General features: G+C 24.8%; 40 non-coding genes across 40 annotated transcripts; all 40 read left to right on the forward strand.

The window, feature by feature from the left end:
- Positions 1–284: 284 nt before the first annotated feature.
- Positions 285–393, forward strand: LOC145757720 (U6 spliceosomal RNA). The gene has a single exon (XR_014285742.1). It is a non-coding gene; the product is annotated as a U6 spliceosomal RNA (small nuclear RNA).
- Positions 394–824: 431 nt separating this feature from the next.
- LOC145757953 (U6 spliceosomal RNA) lies at positions 825–933 on the forward strand. The gene has a single exon (XR_014285960.1). It is a non-coding gene; the product is annotated as a U6 spliceosomal RNA (small nuclear RNA).
- Positions 934–1371: 438 nt separating this feature from the next.
- On the forward strand, positions 1372–1480 carry LOC145758079 (U6 spliceosomal RNA). The gene has a single exon (XR_014286078.1). It is a non-coding gene; the product is annotated as a U6 spliceosomal RNA (small nuclear RNA).
- A 443-nt stretch (positions 1481–1923) lies between these two features.
- LOC145758041 (U6 spliceosomal RNA) lies at positions 1924–2032 on the forward strand. The gene has a single exon (XR_014286043.1). It is a non-coding gene; the product is annotated as a U6 spliceosomal RNA (small nuclear RNA).
- Positions 2033–2472: 440 nt separating this feature from the next.
- LOC145757748 (U6 spliceosomal RNA) lies at positions 2473–2581 on the forward strand. The gene has a single exon (XR_014285768.1). It is a non-coding gene; the product is annotated as a U6 spliceosomal RNA (small nuclear RNA).
- Positions 2582–3024: 443 nt separating this feature from the next.
- Positions 3025–3133, forward strand: LOC145757774 (U6 spliceosomal RNA). The gene has a single exon (XR_014285791.1). It is a non-coding gene; the product is annotated as a U6 spliceosomal RNA (small nuclear RNA).
- A 438-nt stretch (positions 3134–3571) lies between these two features.
- Positions 3572–3680, forward strand: LOC145758164 (U6 spliceosomal RNA). Its single transcript, XR_014286158.1, has one exon. It is a non-coding gene; the product is annotated as a U6 spliceosomal RNA (small nuclear RNA).
- Positions 3681–4108: 428 nt separating this feature from the next.
- Positions 4109–4217, forward strand: LOC145757776 (U6 spliceosomal RNA). Its single transcript, XR_014285793.1, has one exon. It is a non-coding gene; the product is annotated as a U6 spliceosomal RNA (small nuclear RNA).
- Positions 4218–4655: 438 nt separating this feature from the next.
- On the forward strand, positions 4656–4764 carry LOC145758089 (U6 spliceosomal RNA). The gene has a single exon (XR_014286087.1). It is a non-coding gene; the product is annotated as a U6 spliceosomal RNA (small nuclear RNA).
- A 440-nt stretch (positions 4765–5204) lies between these two features.
- Positions 5205–5314, forward strand: LOC145758122 (U6 spliceosomal RNA). Its single transcript, XR_014286117.1, has one exon. It is a non-coding gene; the product is annotated as a U6 spliceosomal RNA (small nuclear RNA).
- A 443-nt stretch (positions 5315–5757) lies between these two features.
- Positions 5758–5866, forward strand: LOC145758042 (U6 spliceosomal RNA). The gene has a single exon (XR_014286044.1). It is a non-coding gene; the product is annotated as a U6 spliceosomal RNA (small nuclear RNA).
- A 440-nt stretch (positions 5867–6306) lies between these two features.
- On the forward strand, positions 6307–6415 carry LOC145757908 (U6 spliceosomal RNA). Its single transcript, XR_014285918.1, has one exon. It is a non-coding gene; the product is annotated as a U6 spliceosomal RNA (small nuclear RNA).
- Positions 6416–6858: 443 nt separating this feature from the next.
- Positions 6859–6967, forward strand: LOC145757777 (U6 spliceosomal RNA). Its single transcript, XR_014285794.1, has one exon. It is a non-coding gene; the product is annotated as a U6 spliceosomal RNA (small nuclear RNA).
- Positions 6968–7405: 438 nt separating this feature from the next.
- On the forward strand, positions 7406–7514 carry LOC145758166 (U6 spliceosomal RNA). The gene has a single exon (XR_014286160.1). It is a non-coding gene; the product is annotated as a U6 spliceosomal RNA (small nuclear RNA).
- A 428-nt stretch (positions 7515–7942) lies between these two features.
- On the forward strand, positions 7943–8051 carry LOC145757778 (U6 spliceosomal RNA). The gene has a single exon (XR_014285795.1). It is a non-coding gene; the product is annotated as a U6 spliceosomal RNA (small nuclear RNA).
- A 438-nt stretch (positions 8052–8489) lies between these two features.
- Positions 8490–8598, forward strand: LOC145758114 (U6 spliceosomal RNA). The gene has a single exon (XR_014286111.1). It is a non-coding gene; the product is annotated as a U6 spliceosomal RNA (small nuclear RNA).
- A 441-nt stretch (positions 8599–9039) lies between these two features.
- LOC145757721 (U6 spliceosomal RNA) lies at positions 9040–9148 on the forward strand. Its single transcript, XR_014285743.1, has one exon. It is a non-coding gene; the product is annotated as a U6 spliceosomal RNA (small nuclear RNA).
- A 443-nt stretch (positions 9149–9591) lies between these two features.
- Positions 9592–9700, forward strand: LOC145757965 (U6 spliceosomal RNA). The gene has a single exon (XR_014285971.1). It is a non-coding gene; the product is annotated as a U6 spliceosomal RNA (small nuclear RNA).
- Positions 9701–10139: 439 nt separating this feature from the next.
- Positions 10140–10248, forward strand: LOC145758140 (U6 spliceosomal RNA). The gene has a single exon (XR_014286135.1). It is a non-coding gene; the product is annotated as a U6 spliceosomal RNA (small nuclear RNA).
- A 440-nt stretch (positions 10249–10688) lies between these two features.
- On the forward strand, positions 10689–10797 carry LOC145757875 (U6 spliceosomal RNA). The gene has a single exon (XR_014285887.1). It is a non-coding gene; the product is annotated as a U6 spliceosomal RNA (small nuclear RNA).
- Positions 10798–11226: 429 nt separating this feature from the next.
- On the forward strand, positions 11227–11335 carry LOC145757948 (U6 spliceosomal RNA). Its single transcript, XR_014285955.1, has one exon. It is a non-coding gene; the product is annotated as a U6 spliceosomal RNA (small nuclear RNA).
- Positions 11336–11775: 440 nt separating this feature from the next.
- Positions 11776–11884, forward strand: LOC145757779 (U6 spliceosomal RNA). Its single transcript, XR_014285796.1, has one exon. It is a non-coding gene; the product is annotated as a U6 spliceosomal RNA (small nuclear RNA).
- Positions 11885–12322: 438 nt separating this feature from the next.
- On the forward strand, positions 12323–12431 carry LOC145757838 (U6 spliceosomal RNA). The gene has a single exon (XR_014285853.1). It is a non-coding gene; the product is annotated as a U6 spliceosomal RNA (small nuclear RNA).
- A 444-nt stretch (positions 12432–12875) lies between these two features.
- On the forward strand, positions 12876–12984 carry LOC145757749 (U6 spliceosomal RNA). Its single transcript, XR_014285769.1, has one exon. It is a non-coding gene; the product is annotated as a U6 spliceosomal RNA (small nuclear RNA).
- Positions 12985–13427: 443 nt separating this feature from the next.
- On the forward strand, positions 13428–13536 carry LOC145757924 (U6 spliceosomal RNA). The gene has a single exon (XR_014285932.1). It is a non-coding gene; the product is annotated as a U6 spliceosomal RNA (small nuclear RNA).
- A 438-nt stretch (positions 13537–13974) lies between these two features.
- Positions 13975–14083, forward strand: LOC145757806 (U6 spliceosomal RNA). Its single transcript, XR_014285822.1, has one exon. It is a non-coding gene; the product is annotated as a U6 spliceosomal RNA (small nuclear RNA).
- A 441-nt stretch (positions 14084–14524) lies between these two features.
- LOC145758195 (U6 spliceosomal RNA) lies at positions 14525–14633 on the forward strand. Its single transcript, XR_014286187.1, has one exon. It is a non-coding gene; the product is annotated as a U6 spliceosomal RNA (small nuclear RNA).
- Positions 14634–15078: 445 nt separating this feature from the next.
- Positions 15079–15188, forward strand: LOC145758171 (U6 spliceosomal RNA). The gene has a single exon (XR_014286164.1). It is a non-coding gene; the product is annotated as a U6 spliceosomal RNA (small nuclear RNA).
- A 429-nt stretch (positions 15189–15617) lies between these two features.
- LOC145757912 (U6 spliceosomal RNA) lies at positions 15618–15726 on the forward strand. Its single transcript, XR_014285921.1, has one exon. It is a non-coding gene; the product is annotated as a U6 spliceosomal RNA (small nuclear RNA).
- Positions 15727–16155: 429 nt separating this feature from the next.
- LOC145757733 (U6 spliceosomal RNA) lies at positions 16156–16264 on the forward strand. The gene has a single exon (XR_014285754.1). It is a non-coding gene; the product is annotated as a U6 spliceosomal RNA (small nuclear RNA).
- A 443-nt stretch (positions 16265–16707) lies between these two features.
- LOC145757816 (U6 spliceosomal RNA) lies at positions 16708–16816 on the forward strand. The gene has a single exon (XR_014285831.1). It is a non-coding gene; the product is annotated as a U6 spliceosomal RNA (small nuclear RNA).
- Positions 16817–17254: 438 nt separating this feature from the next.
- Positions 17255–17363, forward strand: LOC145758144 (U6 spliceosomal RNA). The gene has a single exon (XR_014286139.1). It is a non-coding gene; the product is annotated as a U6 spliceosomal RNA (small nuclear RNA).
- A 429-nt stretch (positions 17364–17792) lies between these two features.
- On the forward strand, positions 17793–17901 carry LOC145757725 (U6 spliceosomal RNA). The gene has a single exon (XR_014285746.1). It is a non-coding gene; the product is annotated as a U6 spliceosomal RNA (small nuclear RNA).
- A 444-nt stretch (positions 17902–18345) lies between these two features.
- On the forward strand, positions 18346–18454 carry LOC145757780 (U6 spliceosomal RNA). The gene has a single exon (XR_014285797.1). It is a non-coding gene; the product is annotated as a U6 spliceosomal RNA (small nuclear RNA).
- Positions 18455–18892: 438 nt separating this feature from the next.
- Positions 18893–19001, forward strand: LOC145758131 (U6 spliceosomal RNA). The gene has a single exon (XR_014286127.1). It is a non-coding gene; the product is annotated as a U6 spliceosomal RNA (small nuclear RNA).
- A 429-nt stretch (positions 19002–19430) lies between these two features.
- LOC145757726 (U6 spliceosomal RNA) lies at positions 19431–19539 on the forward strand. Its single transcript, XR_014285747.1, has one exon. It is a non-coding gene; the product is annotated as a U6 spliceosomal RNA (small nuclear RNA).
- A 444-nt stretch (positions 19540–19983) lies between these two features.
- Positions 19984–20092, forward strand: LOC145758003 (U6 spliceosomal RNA). The gene has a single exon (XR_014286008.1). It is a non-coding gene; the product is annotated as a U6 spliceosomal RNA (small nuclear RNA).
- Positions 20093–20530: 438 nt separating this feature from the next.
- On the forward strand, positions 20531–20639 carry LOC145758132 (U6 spliceosomal RNA). The gene has a single exon (XR_014286128.1). It is a non-coding gene; the product is annotated as a U6 spliceosomal RNA (small nuclear RNA).
- A 429-nt stretch (positions 20640–21068) lies between these two features.
- LOC145757691 (U6 spliceosomal RNA) lies at positions 21069–21177 on the forward strand. The gene has a single exon (XR_014285714.1). It is a non-coding gene; the product is annotated as a U6 spliceosomal RNA (small nuclear RNA).
- A 442-nt stretch (positions 21178–21619) lies between these two features.
- On the forward strand, positions 21620–21728 carry LOC145757869 (U6 spliceosomal RNA). Its single transcript, XR_014285882.1, has one exon. It is a non-coding gene; the product is annotated as a U6 spliceosomal RNA (small nuclear RNA).
- The last annotated feature ends 97 nt before the right edge of the window (positions 21729–21825 follow it).

Consider the following 21825-nt stretch of genomic DNA (forward strand, 5'->3'; position numbering starts at 1 on the left):
AAATAAGTTAAAAAAAAATTTAAACAAAAATGTATTATTAAAATTGTACAAAAAAAGCTATAAGTAAAAATATTGAAAAAAATTATATAAAACAAAACAGATACTAAATCAATAACAATTTTATTGACATCACATGATAAAGAAAAAAATGAGTTTTAATAATAAAAACAATAAAATTCCTCCAAACACTTGTGATGGTCGCAAGTATAGAATTTGCGTCTGTAACAAAGCGAAGATATTAAAAGTGCTTTTGATTAAATGTGACTTTATTTACCAAGGTAAACGTACTTGCTTAATAGTGGTACATATACTAAAATTGGAACGATACAGAGAAGATTAGCATGGCCCCTGCGCAAGGATGACACGCAAAATCATGAAGCGTTCTATATTTTTATTACCGTTGAAAAATAATTTTTTTAATTTGAAAAATCACATCTGTGATTTCTAAATAAAAATTTAACTAAGATTAGGCGATAATCGTTACAGCATAATATAAAAGCACACAACATTTATTTGATAAATAAAATATTGTTTAAAATTCTTTGATAATAAATAAGTTTAAAATAAATTTAAACAAAAATGTATTATTAAAGTTGTACAAAAAAAGCTATAAGTAAAAAAATTATATAATACAAAACAGATACTAAGACAATAACATTTTTATTGACATCACATGATAAAGAAAAAAATGAGTTTTAATAATAAAAACAATAAAATTCCTCCAAACACTTGTGATGGTCGCAAGTATAGAATTTTCGTGTGTAACAAAGCGAAGATATTAAAAGTGCTTTTGATTAAATGTGACTTTATTTAAGAAAGTAAACGTACTTGCTTAATAGCGGTACATATACTAAAATTGGAACGATACAGAGAAGATTAACATGGCCCCTGCGCAAGGATGACACGCAAAATCGTGAAGCGTTCCATATATTTATTACCGTTGAAAAAGAGTTTTTTTAATTTAAAAAACAAATCTGTGATTTCTAAATGAAAGTTTAACTAGTTTAGGCGATAATCGTTACAGCATAATATAAAAGCAAACTAGATTTATTTGATAAATAAATTATGGTTTAAAATTATTTGATATTAAATAAGTTAAAAAAAAATTTAAACAAAAATGTATTATTAAAATTGTACAAAAAAGCTATAAGTAAAAATATTGAAAAAAATTATATCAAACAAAACAGATACTAAGACAATAACAATTTTATTGACATCACATGATAAAGAAAAAAATGAGTTTTAATAATAAAAACAATAAAATTCCTCCAAACACTTGTGATGGTCGCAAGTATAGAAATTTTGTATGTAACAAAGCGAAGATATTAAAAGTGCTTTTGATTAAATGTGACTTTATTTACCAAGGTAAACGTACTTGCTTAATAGCGGTACATATACTAAAATTGAAACAATACAGAAAAGATAAGCATGGCCCCTGCGCAAGGATGACACGCAAAATCATGAAGCGTTCTATAATTTTATTACCGTTGAAAAAGAATTTTTTTAATTTGAAAAAACAAATCTGTGATTTTTAAATAAAAATTTAACTAAGATTAGGCGATAATCGTTACAGCATAATATAAAAAAACAAACTAGATTTATTTGATAAATAAAATATGGTTTAAAATTCTTTGATAATAAATAAGTTAAAAAAAAATTTAAACAAAAATGTATTATTAAAATTGTACAAAAAAAGCTATAAGTAAAAAAATTGAAAAACATTATATAAAACAAAACAGATACTAAATCAATAACAATTTTATTGACATCACATGATAAAGAAAAAAATGAGTTTTAATAATAAAAACAATAAAATTCCTCCAAACACTGGAGATGGTCGCAAGTATAGAATTTTCGTGTGTAACAAAGCGAAGATATTAAAAGTGCTCTTGATTAAATGTGACTTTATTTACCAAGGTAAACGTACTTGCTTAATAGCGGTACATATACTAAAATTGGAACAGTACAGAGAAGATTAGCATGGCTCCTGCGCAAGGATGACACGCAAAATCATGAAGCGTTCTATATTTTTATTACCGTTGAAAAAGAATTTTTTTAATTTGAAAAAACAAATCTGTGATTTCTAAATGAAAGTTTAACTAGTTTAGGCGATAATCGATACAGCATAATATAAAAGCAAACTAGATTTATTTGATAAATAAAATATGGTTTAAAATTCTTTGATAATAAATAAGTTAAAAAAAAATTTAAACAAAAATGTATTATTAAAATTGTACAAAAAAAGCTATAAGTAAAAATATTGAAAAAAATTATATGAAACAAAACAGATACTAAATCAATAACAATTTTATTGACATCACATGATAAAGAAAAAAATGAGTTTTAATAATAAAAACAATAAAATTCCTCCAAACACTTGTGATGGTCGCAAGTATAGAATTTGCGTCTGTAACAAAGCGAAGATATTAAAAGTGCTTTTGATTAAATGTGACTTTATTTACCAAGGTAAACGTACTTGCTTAATAGCGGTACATATACTAAAATTGGAACAATACAGAGAAGATTAGCATGGCCCCTGCGCAAGGATGACACGCAAAATCATGAAGCGTTCTATATTTTTATTACCGTTGAAAAAGAATTTTTTTAATTTGAAAAAACAAATCTGTGATTTCTAAATGAAAATTTAACTAAGATTAGGCGATAATCGTTACAGCATAATATAAAAAAACAAACTAGATTTATTTGATAAATAAAATATGGTTTAAAATTCTTTGATAATAAATATGTTAAAAAAAAATTTAAACAAAAATGTATTATTAAAATTGTACAAAAAAAGCTATAAGTAAAAAAATTGAAAAAATTTATATAAAACAAAACAGATACTAAGACAATAACAATTTTATTGACATCACATGATAAAGAAAAAAATGAGTTTTAATAATAAAAACAATAAAATTCCTCCAAACATTTGTGATGGTCGCAAGTATAGAATTTTCGTGTGTAACAAAGCGAAAATATTAAAAGTGCTTTTGATTAATTGTGACTTTATTTACCAAAGAAAACGTACTTGCTTAATAGCGGTACATATACTAAAATTGGAACGATACAGAGAAGATTAGCATGGCCCCTGCGCAAGGATGACACGCAAAATCGTGAAGCGTTCCATATATTTATTACCGTTGAAAATAAGTTTTTTTAATTTAAAAAACAAATCTGTGATTTCTAAATGAAAATTTAACTAGTTTAGGCGATACTCGGTACAGCATAATATAAAAACAAACTAGATTTATTTGATAAATAAATTATGGTTTAAAATTATTTGATATTAAATAAGTTAAAAAAAAATTTAAACAAAAATGTATTATTAAAATTGTACAAAAAAGCTATAAGTAAAAATATTGAAAAAAATTATATCAAACAAAACAGATACTAAGACAATAACAATTTTATTGACATCACATGATAAAGAAAAAAATGAGTTTTAATAATAAAAACAATAAAATTCCTCCAAACACTTGTGATGGTCGCAAGTATAGAATTTTCGTCTGTAACAAACCGAAGATATTAAAAGTGATTTTGATTAAATGTGACTTTATTTACTAGGGTAACCGTACTTGCTTAATAGCGGTACATATACTAAAATTGGAGCAATACAGAGAAGATTAGCTTGGCCCCTGCGCAAAGATGACACGCAAATTCGTGAAGCGTTCCATATTTTTATTACCGTTGAAAAAGAGTTTTGTTATTTAAAAAACAAATCTGTGATTTCTAAATGAAAATTTAACTAGTTTAGGCGATAATCGTTACAGCATAATATAAAAGCACACTACATTTATTTGATAAATAAAATATTGTTTAAAATTCTTTGATAATAAATAAGTTTAAAATAAATTTAAACAAAAATGTATTATTAAAGTTGTACAAAAAAAGCTATAAGTAAAAAAATTATATAAAACAAAACAGATACTAAGACAATAACAATTTTATTGACATCACATGATAAAGAAAAAAATGAGTTTTAATAATACAAACAATAAAATTCCTCCAAACACTTGTGATGGTCGCAAGTATAGAATTTTCGTGTGTAACAAAGCGAAGATATTAAAAGTGCTTTTGATTAAATGTGACTTTATTTAAGAAAGTAAACGTACTTGCTTAATAGCGGTACATATACTAAAATTGGAACGATACAGAGAAGATTAGCATGGCCCCTGCGCAAGGATGACACGCAAAATCGTGAAGCGTTCCATATATTTATTACCGTTGAACAAGAGTTTTTTTAATTTAAAAAACAAATCTGTGATTTCTAAATGAAAGTTTAACTAGTTTAGGCGATAATCGATACAGCATAATATAAAAGCAAACTAGATTTATTTGATAAATAAATTATGGTTTAAAATTATTTGATATTAAATAAGTTAAAAAAAAATTTAAACAAAAATGTATTATTAAAATTGTACAAAAAAGCTATAAGTAAAAATATTGAAAAAAATTATATCAAACAAAACAGATACTAAGACAATAACAATTTTATTGAGATCACATGATAAAGAAAAAAATGAGTTTTAATAATAAACACAATAAAATTCCTCCAAACACTTGTGATGGTCGCAAGTATAGAATTTTCGTCTGTAACAAACCGAAGATATTAAAAGTGCTTTTGATTAAATGTGACTTTATTTACTAAGGTAAACGTACTTGCTTAATAGCGGTACATATACTAAAATTGGAACAATACAGAAAAGATAAGCATGGCCCCTGCGCAAAGATGACACGCAAATTCGTGAAGCGTTCCATATTTTTATTACCGTTGAAAAAGAGTTTTTTTAATTTAAAAAACAAATCTGTGATTTCTAAAGAAAAATTTAACCAAGTTTAGGCGATAATCGTTACAGCATAATATAAAAGCAAACTACATTTATTTGATAAATAAAATATGGTTTAAAATTATTTGATATTAAATAAGTTAAAAAAAAATTGAAACAAATATGTATTATTAAAATTGTACAAAAAAAGCTATAAGTAAAAAAATTGAAAAAATTTATATAAAACAAAACAGATACTAAGACAATAACAATTTTATTGACATCACATGATAAAGAAAAAAATGAGTTTTAATAATAAAAACAATAAAATTCCTCCAAACATCTGTGATGGTCGCAAGTATAGAATTTTCGTGTGTAACAAAGCGAAGATATTAAATATGCTTTTGATTAAATGTGACTTTATTCACCAAAGTAAACGTACTTGCTTAATAGCGGTACATATACTAAAATTGGAACGATACAGAGAAGATTAGCATGGCCCCTGCCGCAAGGATGACACGCAAAATCATGAAGCGTTCTATAATTTTATTACCGTTGAAAAAGAATTTTTTTAATTTGAAAAAACAAATCTGTGATTTTTAAATAAAAATTTAACTAAGATTAGGCGATAATCGTTACAGCATAATATAAAAAAACAAACTAGATTTATTTGATAAATAAAATATGGTTTAAAATTCTTTGATAATAAATAAGTTAAAAAAAAATTTAAACAAAAATGTATTATTAAAATTGTACAAAAAAAGCTATAAGTAAAAAAATTGAAAAACATTATATAAAACAAAACAGATACTAAATCAATAACAATTTTATTGACATCACATGATAAAGAAAAAAATGAGTTTTAATAATAAAAACAATAAAATTCCTCCAAACACTGGAGATGGTCGCAAGTATAGAATTTTCGTGTGTAACAAAGCGAAGATATTAAAAGTGCTCTTGATTAAATGTGACTTTATTTACCAAGGTAAACGTACTTGCTTAATAGCGGTACATATACTAAAATTGGAACAGTACAGAGAAGATTAGCATGGCTCCTGCGCAAGGATGACACGCAAAATCATGAAGCGTTCTATATTTTTATTACCGTTGAAAAAGAATTTTTTTAATTTGAAAAAACAAATCTGTGATTTCTAAATGAAAGTTTAACTAGTTTAGGCGATAATCGATACAGCATAATATAAAAGCAAACTAGATTTATTTGATAAATAAAATATGGTTTAAAATTCTTTGATAATAAATAAGTTAAAAAAAAATTTAAACAAAAATGTATTATTAAAATTGTACAAAAAAAGCTATAAGTAAAAATATTGAAAAAAATTATATAAAACAAAACAGATACTAAATCAATAACAATTTTATTGACATCACATGATAAAGAAAAAAATGAGTTTTAATAATAAAAACAATAAAATTCCTCCAAACACTTGTGATGGTCGCAAGTATAGAATTTGCGTCTGTAACAAAGCGAAGATATTAAAAGTGCTTTTGATTAAATGTGACTTTATTTACCAAGGTAAACGTACTTGCTTAATAGCGATACATATACTAAAATTGGAACAATACAGAGAAGATTAGCATGGCCCCTGCGCAAGGATGACACGCAAAATCATGAAGCGTTCTATATTTTTATTACCGTTGAAAAAGAATTTTTTTAATTTGAAAAAACAAATCTGTGATTTCTAAATGAAAATTTAACTAAGATTAGGCGATAATCGTTACAGCATAATATAAAAAAACAAACTAGATTTATTTGATAAATAAAATATGGTTTAAAATTCTTTGATAATAAATATGTTAAAAAAAAATTTAAACAAAAATGTTTTATTAAAATTGTACAAAAAAAGCTATAAGTAAAAAAATTGAAAAAATTTATATAAAACAAAACAGATACTAAGACAATAACAATTTTATTGACATCACATGATAAAGAAAAAAATGAGTTTTAATAATAAAAACAATAAAATTCCTCCAAACATTTGTGATGGTCGCAAGTATAGAATTTTCGTGTGTAACAAAGCGAAAATATTAAAAGTGCTTTTGATTAATTGTGACTTTATTTACCAAAGAAAACGTACTTGCTTAATAGCGGTACATATACTAAAATTGGAACGATACAGAGAAGATTAGCATGGCCCCTGCGCAAGGATGACACGCAAAATCGTGAAGCGTTCCATATATTTATTACCGTTGAAAATAAGTTTTTTTAATTTAAAAAACAAATCTGTGATTTCTAAATGAAAATTTAACTAGTTTAGGCGATACTCGATACAGCATAATATAAAAACAAACTAGATTTATTTGATAAATAAATTATGGTTTAAAATTATTTGATATTAAATAAGTTAAAAAAAAATTTAAACAAAAATGTATTATTAAAATTGTACAAAAAAGCTATAAGTAAAAATATTGAAAAAAATTATATCAAACAAAACAGATACTAAGACAATAACAATTTTATTGACATCACATGATAAAGAAAAAAATGAGTTTTAATAATAAAAACAATAAAATTCCTCCAAACACTTGTGATGGTCGCAAGTATAGAATTTTCGTCTGTAACAAACCGAAGATATTAAAAGTGATTTTGATTAAATGTGACTTTATTTACTAGGGTAACCGTACTTGCTTAATAGCGGTACATATACTAAAATTGGAGCAATACAGAGAAGATTAGCTTGGCCCCTGCGCAAAGATGACACGCAAATTCGTGAAGCGTTCCATATTTTTATTACCGTTGAAAAAGAGTTTTGTTATTTAAAAAACAAATCTGTGATTTCTAAATGAAAATTTAACTAGTTTAGGCGATAATCGTTACAGCATAATATAAAAGCACACTACATTTATTTGATAAATAAAATATTGTTTAAAATTCTTTGATAATAAATAAGTTTAAAATAAATTTAAACAAAAATGTATTATTAAAGTTGTACAAAAAAAACTATAAGTAAAAAAATTATATAAAACAAAACAGATACTAAGACAATAACAATTTTATTGACATCACATGATAAAGAAAAAAATGAGTTTTAATAATACAAACAATAAAATTCCTCCAAACACTTGTGATGGTCGCAAGTATAGAATTTTCGTGTGTAACAAAGCGAAGATATTAAAAGTGCTTTTGATTAAATGTGACTTTATTTAAGAAAGTAAACGTACTTGCTTAATAGCGGTACATATACTAAAATTGGAACGATACAGAGAAGATTAGCATGGCCCCTGCGCAAGGATGACACGCAAAATCGTGAAGCGTTCCATATATTTATTACCGTTGAACAAGAGTTTTTTTAATTTAAAAAACAAATCTGTGATTTCTAAATGAAAGTTTAACTAGTTTAGGCGATAATCGATACAGCATAATATAAAAGCAAACTAGATTTATTTGATAAATAAATTATGGTTTAAAATTATTTGATATTAAATAAGTTAAAAAAAAATTTAAACAAAAATGTATTATTAAAATTGTACAAAAAAGCTATAAGTAAAAATATTGAAAAAAATTATATCAAACAAAACAGATACTAAGACAATAACAATTTTATTGACATCACATGATAAAGAAAAAAATGAGTTTTAATAATAAAAACAATAAAATTCCTCCAAACACTTGTGATGGTCGCAAGTATAGAAATTTTGTATGTAACAAAGCGAAGATATTAAAAGTGCTTTTAATTAAATGTGACTTTATTTACCAAGGTAAACGTACTTGCTTAATAGCGGTACATATACTAAAATTGAAACAATACAGAAAAGATAAGCATGGCCCCTGCGCAAGGATGACACGCAAAATCATGAAGCGTTCTTTAATTTTATTACCGTTGAAAAAGAATTTTTTTAATTTGAAAAAACAAATCTGTGATTTTTAAATGAAAATTTAACTAAGATTAGGCGATAATCGTTACAGCATAATATAAAAGCAAACTAGATTTATTTGATAAATAAAATATGGTTTAAAATTCTTTGATAATAAATAAGTTAAAAAAAAATTTAAACAAAAATGTATTATTAAAATTGTACAAAAAAAGCTATAAGTAAAAATATTGAAAAAAATTATATAAAACAAAACAGATACTAAATCAATAACAATTTTATTGACATCACATGATAAAGAAAAAAATGAGTTTTAATAATAAAAACAATAAAATTCCTCCAAACACTTGTGATGGTCGCAAGTATAGAATTTGCGTCTGTAACAAAGCGAAGATATTAAAAGTGCTTTTGATTAAATGTGACTTTATTTACCAAGGTAAACGTACTTGCTTAATAGTGGTACATATACTAAAATTGGAACGATACAGAGAAGATTAGCATGGCCCCTGCGCAAGGATGACACGCAAAATCATGAAGCGTTCTATATTTTTATTACCGTTGAAAAATAATTTTTTTAATTTGAAAAATCACATCTGTGATTTCTAAATAAAAATTTAACTAAGATTAGGCGATAATCGTTACAGCATAATATAAAAAAACAAACTAGATTTATTTGATAAATAAAATATGGTTTAAAATTCTTTGATAATAAATAAGTTAAAAAAAAATTTAAACAAAAATGTATTATTAAAATTGTACAAAAAAAGCTATAAGTAAAAAAATTAAAAAAATTTATATAAAACAAAACAGATACTAAGACAATAACAATTTTATTGACATCACATGATAAAGAAAAAAATGAGTTTTAATAATAAAAACAATAAAATTCCTCCAAACATTTGTGATGGTCGCAAGTATAGAATTTTTGTGTGTAACAAAGCGAAGATATTAAAAGTGCTTTTGATTAAATGTGACTTTATTTATCAAAGTAAACGTACTTGCTTAATAGCGGTACATATACTAAAATTGGAACGATACAGAGAAGATTAGCATGGCCCCTTCGCAAGGATGACACGCAAAATCGTGAAGCGTTCCATATATTTATTACCGTTGAAAAGGAGTTTTTTTAATTTAAAAAACAAATCTGTGATTTCTAAATGAAAGTTTAACTAGTTTAGGCAATAATCGATACAGCATAATATAAAAGCAAACTAGATTTATTTGATAAATAAATTATGGTTTAAAATTATTTGATATTAAATAAGTTAAAAAAAAATTTAAACAAAAATTTATTATTAAAATTGTACAAAAAAAGCTATAAGTAAAAAAATTGAAAAAATTTATATAAAACAAAACAGATACTAAGACAATAACAATTTTATTGACATCACATGATAAAGAAAAAAATGAGTTTTAATAATAAACACAATAAAATTCCTCCAAACACTTGTGATGGTCGCAAGTATAGAATTTTCGTCTGTAACAAACCGAAGATATTAAAAGTGCTTTTGATTAAATGTGACTTTATTTACCAAGGTAAACGTACTTGCTTAATAGCGGTTCATATACTAAAATTGGAACGATACAGAGAAGATTAGCTTGGCCCCTGCGCAAAGATGACACGCAAATTCGTGAAGCGTTCCATTTTTTTATTACCGTTGAAAAAGAGTTTTTTTAATTTAAAAAACAAATCTGTGATTTCTAAAGAAAAATTTAACCAAGTTTAGGCGATAATCGTTACAGCATAATATAAAAGCAAACTACATTTATTTGATAAATAAAATATGGTTTAAAATTATTTGATATTAAATAAGTTAAAAAAAAATTTAAACAAAAATGTATTATTAAAATTGTACAAAAAAAGCTATAAGTAAAAAAATTGAAAAAATTTATATAAAACAAAACAGATACTAAGACAATAACGATTTTATTGACATCACATGATAAAAAAAAAGATGAGTTTTAATAATAAAAACAATAAAATTCCTCCAAACATTTGTGATGGTCGCAAGTATAGAATTTGCGTCTGTAACAAAGCGAAGATTTTAAAAGTGCTTTTGATTAAATGTGACTTTATTTACCAAGGTAAACGTACTTGCTTAATAGCCGTACATATACTAAAATTGGAACGATACAGAGAAGATTAGCATGGCCCCTGCGCAAGGATGACACGCAAAATTGTGAAGCGTTCCATATATTTATTACCGTTGAAAAAAAGTTTTTTTTAATTTAAAAAACAAATCTGTGATTTCTAAATGAAAATTTAACTAGTTTAGGCGATACTCGATACAGCATAATATAAAAGCAAACTAGATTTATTTGATAAATAAATTATGGTTTAAAATTATTTGATATTAAATAAGTTAAAAAAAAATTTAAACAAAAATGTATTATTAAAATTGTACAAAAAAGTTATAAGTAAAAATATTATATAAAACAAAACAGATACTAAGACAATAACAATTTTATTGACATCACATGATAAAGAAAAAGATGAGTTTTAATAATAAAAACAATAAAATTCCTCTAAACATTTGTGATGGTCGCAAGTATAGAATTTGCGTCTGTAACAAAGCGAAGATTTTAAAAGTGCTTTTGATTAAATGTGACTTTATTTACCAAGGTAAACGTACTTGCTTAATAGCGGTACATGTACTAAAATTGGAACGATACAAAGAAGATTAGCATGGCCCCTGCGCAAGGATGACACGCAATATCGTGAAGCGTTCCATATTTTTATTACCGTTGAAAAAGAGTTTTTTTAATTTAAAAAACAAATCTGTGATTTCTAAAGAAAAATTTAACCAAGTTTAGGCGATAATCGTTACAGCATAATATAAAAGCAAACTACATTTATTTGATAAATAAAATATGGTTTAAAATTATTTGATATTAAATAAGTTAAAAAAAAATTGAAACAAAAATGTATTATTAAAATTGTACAAAAAAGCTATAAGTAAAAAAATTGAAAAAATTTATATAAAACAAAACAGATACTAAGACAATAACAATTTTATTGACATCACATGATAAAGAAAAAAAATGAGTTTTAGTAATAAAAACAATAAAATTCCTCCAAACATTTGTGATGGTCGCAAGTATAGAATTTTCGTGTGTAACAAAGCGAAGATATTAAAAGTGCTTTTGATTAAATGTGACTTTATTTATCAAAGTAAACGTACTTGCTTAATAGCGGTACATATACTAAAATTGGAACGATACAGAGAAGATTAGCATGGCCCCTGCGCAAGGATGACACGCAAAATCGTGAAGCGTTCCATATATTTATTACCGTTGAAAAAGAGTTTTTTTAATTTAAAAAACAAATCTGTGATTTCTAAATGAAAGTTTACCTAGTTTAGGCAATAATCGATACAGCATAATATAAATGCAAACTAGATTTATTTGATAAATAAATTATGGTTTAAAATTATTTGATATTAAATAAGTTAAAAAAAAATTGAAACAAAAATGTATTATTAAAATTGTGCAAAAAAGCTATAAGTAAAAATATTGAAAAAAAGTATATCAAACAAAACAGATACTAAGACAATAACAATTTTATTGACATCACATGATAAAGAAAAAAATGAGTTTTAATAATAAAAACAATAAAATTCCTCCAAACACTTGTGATGGTCGCAAGTATAGAAATTTTGTTTGTAACAAAGCGAAGATATTAAAAGTGTTTTTGATTAAATGTGACTTTATTTACCAAGGTAAACGTACTTGCTTAATAGCGGTACATATAATAAAATTGGAACAATACAGAGAAGATAAGCATGGCCCCTGCGCAAGGATGACACGCAAAATCATGAAGCGTTCTATATTTTTATTACCGTTGAAAAAGAATTTTTTTAATTTGAAAAAACAAATCTGTGATTTCTAAATGAAAATTTAACTAAGATTAGGCGATAATCGTTACAGCATAATATAAAAAAAACAAACTAGATTTATTTGATAAATAAAATATGGTTTAAAATTCTTTGATAATAAATAAGTTAAAAAAAAATTTAAACAAAAATTTATTATTAAAATTGTACAAAAAAAGCTATAAGTAAAAAAATTGAAAAAAATTATATAAACCAAAACAGATACTAAATCAATAACAATTTTATTGACATCACATGATAAAGAAAAAAATGAGTTTTAATAATAAAAACAATAAAATTCCTCCAAACACTTGTGATGGTCGCAAGTATAGAATTTGCGTCTGTAACAAAGCGAAGATATTAAAAGTGCTTTTGATTAAATGTGACTTTATTTACCAAGGTAAACGTACTTGCTTAATAGCGGTACATATACTAAAATTGGAACAATACAGAGAAGATTAGCATGGCCCCTGCGCAAGGATGACACGCAAAATCATGAAGCGTTCTATATTTTTATTACCGTTGAAAAAGAATTTTTTTAATTTGAAAAAACAAATCTGTGATTTCTAAATGAAAATTTAACTAAGATTAGGCGATAATCGTTACAGCATAATATAAAAAAACTAACTAGATTTATTTGTTAAATAAAATATGGTTTAAAATTCTTTGATAATAAATAAGTTAAAAAAAAATTTAAACAAAAATGTATTATTAAAATTGTACAAAAAAAGCTATAAGTAAAAAAATTGAAAAAATTTATATAAAACAAAACAGATACTAAGACAATAACAATTTTATTGACATCACATGATAAAGAAAAAAATGAGTTTTAATAATAAAAACAATAAAATTCCTCCAAACATTTGTGATGGTCGCAAGTATAGAATTTTCGTGTGTAACAAAGCGAAGATATTAAAAGTGCTTTTGATTAAATGTGACTTTATTTATCAAAGTAAACGTACTTGCTTAATAGCGGTACATATACTAAAATTTGAACGATACAGAGAAGATTAGCATGGCCCCTGCGCAAGGATGACACGCAAAATCATGAAGCGTTCCATATATTTATTACCGTTGAAAAAGAGTTTTTTTAATTTAAAAAACAAATCTGTGATTTCTAAATGAAAGTTTAACTAGTTTAGGCGATAATCGATACAGCATAATATAAAAGCAAACTAGATTTATTTGATAAATAAATTATGGTTTAAAATTATTTGATATTAAATAAGTTAAAAAAAAATTTAATCAAAAATGTATTATTAAAATTGTACAAAAAAGCTATAAGTAAAAATATTGAAAAAAATTATATCAAACAAAACAGATACTAAGACAATAACAATTTTATTGACATCACATGATAACGAAAAAAATGAGTTTTAATAATAAAAACAATAAAATTCCTCCAAACACTTGTGATGGTCGCAAGTATAGAAATTTTGTGTGTAACAAAGCGAAGATATTAAAAGTGATTTTGATTAAATGTGACTTTATTTACCAAGGTAAACGTACTTGCTTAATAGCGGTACATATACTAAAATTGGAACAATACAGAGAAGATTAGCATGGCCCCTGCGCAAGGATGACACGCAAAATCGTGAAGCGTTCCATATATTTATTACCGTTGAAAAAGTGTTTTTTTAATTTAAAAAACAAATCTGTGATTTCTAAATGAAAGTTTAACTAGTTTAGGCAATAATCGATACAGCATAACATAAAAAAACAAACTAGATTTATTTGATAAATAAAATATGGTTTAAAATTCTTTGATAATAAATAAGTTAAAAAAAAATTTAAACAAAAATGTATTATTAAAATTGTACAAAAAAAGCTATAAGTAAAAAAATTGAAAAAAATTATATAAAACAAAACAGATACTAAATCAATAACAACTTTATTGACATCACATGATAAAGAAAAAAATGAGTTTTAATAATAAAAACAATAAAATTCCTCCAAACACTTGTGATGGTCGCAAGTATAGAATTTGCGTCTGTAACAAAGCGAAGATATTAAAAGTGCTTTTGATTAAATGTGACTTTATTTACCAAGGTAAACGTACTTGCTTAATAGCGGTACATATACTAAAATTGGAACAGTACAGAGAAGATTAGCATGGGTCCTGCGCAAAGATGACACGCAAAATCATGAAGCGTTCTATAATTTTATTTCCGTTGAAAAAAAGAATTTTTTTAATTTGAAAAAACAAATCTGTGATTTCTAAATGAAAATTTAACTAAGATTAGGCGATAATCGTTACAGAATAATATAAAAAAACAAACTAGATTTATTTGATAAATAAAATATGGTTTAAAATTCTTTGATATTAAATAAGTTAAAAAAAAATTTAAACAAAAATGTATTATTAAAATTGTACAAAAAAAGCTATAAGTAAAAAAATTGAAAAAATTTATATAAAACAAAACAGATACTAAGACAATAACAATTTTATTGACATCACATGATAAAGAAAAAAATGAGTTTTAATAATAAAAACAATAAAATTCCTCCAAACATTTGTGATGGTCGCAAGTATAGAATTTTCGTGTGTAACAAAGCGAAGATATTAAAAGTGCTTTTGATTAAATGTGACTTTATTTACCAAGGTAAACGTACTTGCTTAATAGCGGTACATATACTAAAATTGGAACGATACAGAGAAGATTAGCATGGCCTCTGCCGCAAGGATGGCACGCAAAATCGTGAAGCGTTCCATATTTTTATTACCGTTGAAAAAGAGTTTTTTTAATTTAAAAAACAAATCTGTGATTTCTAAATGAAAATTTAACTAGTTAAGGCGATAATCGTTACAGCATAATATAAAAGCACACTACATTTATTTGATAAATAAAATATGGTTTAAAATTCTTTGATAATAAATAAGTTAAAAAAAAATTTAAACAAAAATGTATTATTAAAGTTGTACAAAAAAAGCTATAGGTAAAAAAATTATATAAAACAAAACAGATACTAAGACAATAACAATTTTATTGACATCACATGATAAAGAAAAAAATGAGTTTTAATAATAAAAACAATAAAATTCCTCCAAACACTTGTGATGGTCGCAAGTATAGAATTTGCGTCTGTAACAAAGCGAAGATTTTAAAAGTGCTTTTGATTAAATGTGACTTTATTTACCAAAGTAAACGTACTTGCTTAATAGCGGTACATATACTAAAATTGGAACGATACAGAGGAGATTAGCATGGCCCCTGCGCAAGGATGACACGCAAAATCATGAAGCGTTCCATATTTTTATTACCGTTGAAAAAGAGTTTTTTTAATTTAAAAAACAAATCTGTGATTTCTAAATGAAAATTTAACTAGTTTAGGCGATAATCGTTACAGCATAATATAAAAGCACACTACATTTATTTGATAAATAAAATATGGTTTAAAATTCTTTGATAATAAATAAGTTAAAAAAAAATTTAAACAAAAATGTATTATTAAAGTTGTACAAAAAAAGCTATAAGTAAAAAAATTATATAAAACAAAACAGATACTAAGACAATAACAATTTTATTGACATCACATGATAAAGAAAAAAATGAGTTTTAATAATAAAAACAATAAAATTCCTCCAAACATTTGTGATGTTCGCAAGTATAAAATTTTCGTGTGTAACAAAGCGAAGATATTAAAAGTGCTTTTGATTAAATGTGACTTTATTTACCAAAGAAAACGTACTTGCTTAATAGCGGTACATATACTAAAATTGGAACGATACAGAGAAGATTAGCATGGCCCCTGCGCAAGGATGACACGCAAAATCATGAAGCGTTCTATATTTTTATTACCGTTGAAAAAGAATTTTTTTAATTTGAAAAAACAAATCTGTGATTTCTAAATGAAAATTTAACTAAGATTAGGCGATAATCGTTACAGCATAATATAAAAAAACAAACTAGATTTATTTGATAAATAAAATATGGTTTAAAATTCTTTGATAATAAATAAGTTAAAAAAAAATTTAAACAAAAATGTATTATTAAAATTGTACAAAAAAAGCTATAAGTAAAAAAATTGAAAAAATTTATATAAAACAAAACAGATACAAAGACAATAACAATTTTATTGACATCACATGATAAAGAAAAAAATGAGTTTTAATAATAAAAACAATAAAATTCCTCCAAACATTTGTGATGGTCGCAAGTATAGAATTTTCGTGTGTAACAAAGCAAAGATATTAAAAGTGCTTTTGATTAAATGTGACTTTATTTACCAAAGAAAACGTACTTGCTTAATAGCGGTACATATACTAAAATTGGAACGATACAGAGAAGATTAGCATGGCCCCTGCGCAAGGATGACACGCAAAATCGTGAAGCGTTCTATATATTTATTACCGTTGAAAAAGAGTTTTTTTAATTTAAAAAACAAATCTGTGATTTCTAAATGAAAATTTAACTAGTTTAGGCAATACTCGATACAGCATAATATAAAAGCAAACTAGATTTATTTGATAAATAAATTATGGTTTAAAATTATTTGATATTAAATAAGTTAAAACAAAATTTAAACAAAAATGTATTATTAAAATTGTACAAAAAAGCTATAAGTAAAAATATTGAAAAAAATTATATCAAACAAAACAGATACTAAGACAATAACAATTTTATTGACATCACATGATGAAGAAAAAAATGAGTTTTAATAATAAAAACAATAAAATTCCTCCAAACACTTGTGATGGTCGCAAGTATAGAATTTTCGTCTGTAACAAACCGAAGATATTAAAAGTGATTTTGATTAAATGTGACTTTATTTACCAAGGTAAACGTACTTGCTTAATAGCGGTACATATACTAAAATTGGAGCGATACAGAGAAGATTAGCTTGGCCCCTGCGCAAAGATGACACGCAAATTCGTGAAGCGTTCCATATTTTTATTACCGTTGAAAAAGAGTTTTTTTAATTTAAAAAACAAATCTGTGATTTCTAAATGAAAATTTAACTAGTTTAGGCGATAATCGTTACAGCATAATATAAAAGCACACTACATTTATTTGATAAATAAAATATGGTTTAAAATTCTTTGATAATAAATAAGTTAAAAAAAAATTTAAACAAAAATGTATTATTAAAGTTGTACAAAAAAAGCTATAAGTAAAAAAATTATATAAAACAAAACAGATACTAAGACAATAACAATTTTATTGACATCACATGATAAAGAAAAAAATGAGTTTTAATAATAAAAACAATAAAATTCCTCCAAACACTTGTGATGGTCGCAAGTATAGAATTTGCGTCTGTAACAAAGCGAAGATTTTAAAAGTGCTTTTGATTAAATGTGACTTTATTTACCAAGGTAAACGTACTTGCTTAATAGCGGTACATATACTAAAATTGGAACGATACAGAGAAGATTAGCATGGCCCCTGCGCAAGGATGACACGCAAAATCATGAAGCGTTCTATATTTTTATTACCGTTGAAAAAGAATTTTTTTAATTTGAAAAAAACAAATCTGTGATTTCTAAATGAAAATTTAACTAAGATTAGGCGATAATCGTTACAGCATAATAAAAAAAAACAAACTAGATTTATTTGATAAATAAAATATGGTTCAAAATTCTTTGATAATAAATAAGTTAAAAAAAAATTGAAACAAAAATGTATTATTAAAATTGTACAAAAAAAGCTATAAGTAAAAAAATTGAAAAAATTTATATAAAACAAAATAGATACTAAGACAATAACAATTTTATTGACATCACATGATAAAGAAAAAAATGAGTTTTAATAATAAAAACAATAAAATTCCTCCAAACATTTGTGATGGTCGCAAGTATAGAATTTTCGTGTGTAACAAAGCGAAGATATTAAAAGTGCTTTTGATTAAATGTGACTTTATTTACCAAAGAAAACGTACTTGCTTAATAGCGGTACATATACTAAAATTGGAACGATACAGAGAAGATTAGCATGGCCCCTGCGCAAGGATGACACGCAAAATCGTGAAGCGTTCCATATATTTATTACCGTTGAAAAAGAGTTTTTTTAATTTAAAAAACAAATCTGTGATTTCTAAATGAAAATTTAACTAGTTTAGGCGATACTCGATACAGCATAATATAAAAGCAAACTAGATTTATTTGATAAATAAATTATGGTTTAAAATTATTTGATATTAAATAAGTTAAAACAAAATTTAAACAAAAATGTATTATTAAAATTGTACAAAAAAGCTATAAGTAAAAATATTAAAAAAAATTATATCAAACAAAACAGATACTAAGACAATAACAATTTTATTGACATCACATGATAAAGAAAAAAATGAGTTTTAATAATAAAAACAATAAAATTCCTCCAAACACTTGTGATGGTCGCAAGTATAGAATTTTCGTCTGTAACAAACCGAAGATATTAAAAGTGCTTTTGATTAAATGTGACTTTATTTACCAAGGTAAACGTACTTGCTTAATAGCGGTACATATACTAAAATTGGAGCGATACAGAGAAGATTAGCTTGGCCCCTGTGCAAGGATGACACGCAAACTCGTGAAGCGTTCCATATTTTTATTACCGTTGAAAAAGAGTTTTTTTAATTTAAAAAACAAATCTGTGATTTCTAAATAAAAAATTAACTAGTTTAGGCGATAATCGTTACAGCATAATATAAAAACACACTACATTTATTTGATAAATAAAATATGGTTTAAAATTCTTTGATAATAAATAAGTTAAAAAAAAATTTAAACAAAAATGTATTATTAAAGTTGTACAAAAAAAGCTATAAGTAAAAAAATTATATAAAACAAAACAGATACTAAGACAATAACAATTTTATTGACATCACATGATAAAGAAAAAAATGAGTTTTAATAATAAAAACAATAAAATTCCTCCAAACACTTGTGATGGTTGCAAGTATAGAATTTGCGTCTGTAACAAAGCGAAGATTTTAAAAGTGCTTTTGATTAAATGTGACTTTATTTACCAAGGTAAACGTACTTGCTTAATAGCGGTACATATACTAAAATTGGAACGATACAGAGAAGATTAGCATGGCCCCTGCGCAAGGATGACACGCAAAATCATGAAGCGTTCTATATTTTTATTACCGTTGAAAAAGAATTTTTTTAATTTGAAAAAAACAAATCTGTGATTTCTAAATGAAAATTTAACTAAGATTAGGCGATAATCGTTACAGCATAATATAAAAAAACAAACTAGATTTATTTAATAAATAAAATATGGTTCAAAATTCTTTGATAATAAATAAGTTAAAAAAAAATTGAAACAAAAATGTATTATTAAAATTGTACAAAAAAAGCTATAAGTAAAAAAATTGAAAAAATTTATATAAAACAAAACAGATACTAAGACAATAACAATTTTATTGACATCACATGATAAAGAAAAAAATGAGTTTTAATAATAAAAACAATAAAATTCCTCCAAACATTTGTGATGGTCGCAAGTATAGAATTTTCGTGTGTAACAAAGCGAAGATATTAAAAGTGCTTTTGATTAAATGTGACTTTATTTACCAAAGAAAACGTACTTGCTTAATAGCGGTACATATACTAAAATTGGAACGATACAGACAAGATTAGCATGGCCCCTGCGCAAGGATGACACGCAAAATCGTGAAGCGTTCCATATATTTATTACCGTTGAAAAAGAGTTTTTTTAATTTAAAAAACAAATCTGTGATTTCTAAATGAAAATTTAACTAGTTTAGGCGATACTCGATACAGCATAATATAAAAGCAAACTAGATTTATTTGATAAATAAATTATGGTTTAAAATTATTTGATATTAAATAAGTTAAAACAAAATTTAAACAAAAATGTATTATTAAAATTGTACAAAAAAGCTATAAGTAAAAATATTAAAAAAAATTATATCAAACAAAACAGATACTAAGACAATAACAATTTTATTGACATCACATGATAAAGAAAAAAATGAGTTTTAATAATAAAAACAATAAAATTCCTCCAAACACTTGTGATGGTCGCAAGTATAGAATTTTCGTCTGTAACAAACCGAAGATATTAAAAGTGCTTTTGATTAAATGTGACTTTATTTACCAAGGTAAACGTACTTGCTTAATAGCGGTACATATACTAAAATTGGAGCGATACAGAGAAGATTAGCTTGGCCCCTGTGCAAGGATGACACGCAAACTCGTGAAGCGTTCCATATTTTTATTACCGTTGAAAAAGAGTTTTTTTAATTTAAAAAACAAATCTGTGATTTCTAAATGAAAATTTAACTAGTTTAGGCGATAATCGTTACAGCATAATATAAAAGCACACTACATTTATTTGATAAATAAAATATGGTTTAAAATTCTTTGATAATAAATAAGTTAAAAAAAAATTTAAACAAAAATGTATTATTAAAGTTGTACAAAAAAAGCTATAAGTAAAAAAATTATATAAAACAAAACAGATACTAAGACAATAACAATTTTATTGACATCACATGATAAAGAAAAAAATTAGTTTTAATAATAAAAACAATAAAATTCCTCCAAACACTTGTGATGGTCGCAAGTATAGAATTTGCGTCTGTAACAAAGCGAAGATTTTAAAAGTGCTTTTGATTAAATGTGACTTTATTTACCAAGGTAAACGTACTTGCTTAATAGCGGTACATATACTAAAATTGGAACGATACAGAGAAGATTAGCATGGCCCCTGCGCAAGGATGACACGCAAAATCGTGAAGCGTTCCATATTTTTATTACCGTTGAAAAAGAGTTTTTTTAATTTAAAAAACAAATCTGTGATTTCTAAATGAAAATTTAACTAAGATTAGGCGATAATCGTTACAGCATAATATAAAAAAACAAACTAGATTTATTTGATAAATAAAATATGGTTTAAAATTTTTTGATAATAAATAAGTTAAAAAAAAATTTAAACAAAAATGTATTATTAAAATTGTACAAAAAAAGCTATAAGTAAAAAAATTGAAAAAATTTATATAAAACAAAACAGATACTAAGACAATAACAATTTTATTAACATCACATGATAAAGAAAAAAATGAGTTTTAATAATAAAAACAATAAAATTCCTCCAAACATTTGTGATGGTCGCAAATATAGAATTTTCGTGTGTAACAAAGCGAAGATATTAAAAGTGCTTTTGATTAAATGTGACTTTATTTACCAAAATAAACGTACTTGCTTAATAGCGGTACATATACTAAAATTGGAACGATACAGAGAAGATTAGCATGGCCCCTGCGCAAGGATGACACGGAATTTCGTGAAGCGTACCGTATTTTTATTACCGTTGAAAAGGAGTTTTTTTAATTTAAAAAACAAATTTGTGATTTCTAAATAAAAATTTAACTAGTTTAGGCGATAATCGTTACAGCATAAT

This window comes from Corella eumyota, chromosome 6, assembly GCF_963082875.1.
Source record: "Corella eumyota chromosome 6, kaCorEumy4.1, whole genome shotgun sequence".
Taxonomy (NCBI): Eukaryota; Metazoa; Chordata; class Ascidiacea; order Phlebobranchia; family Corellidae; genus Corella; species Corella eumyota.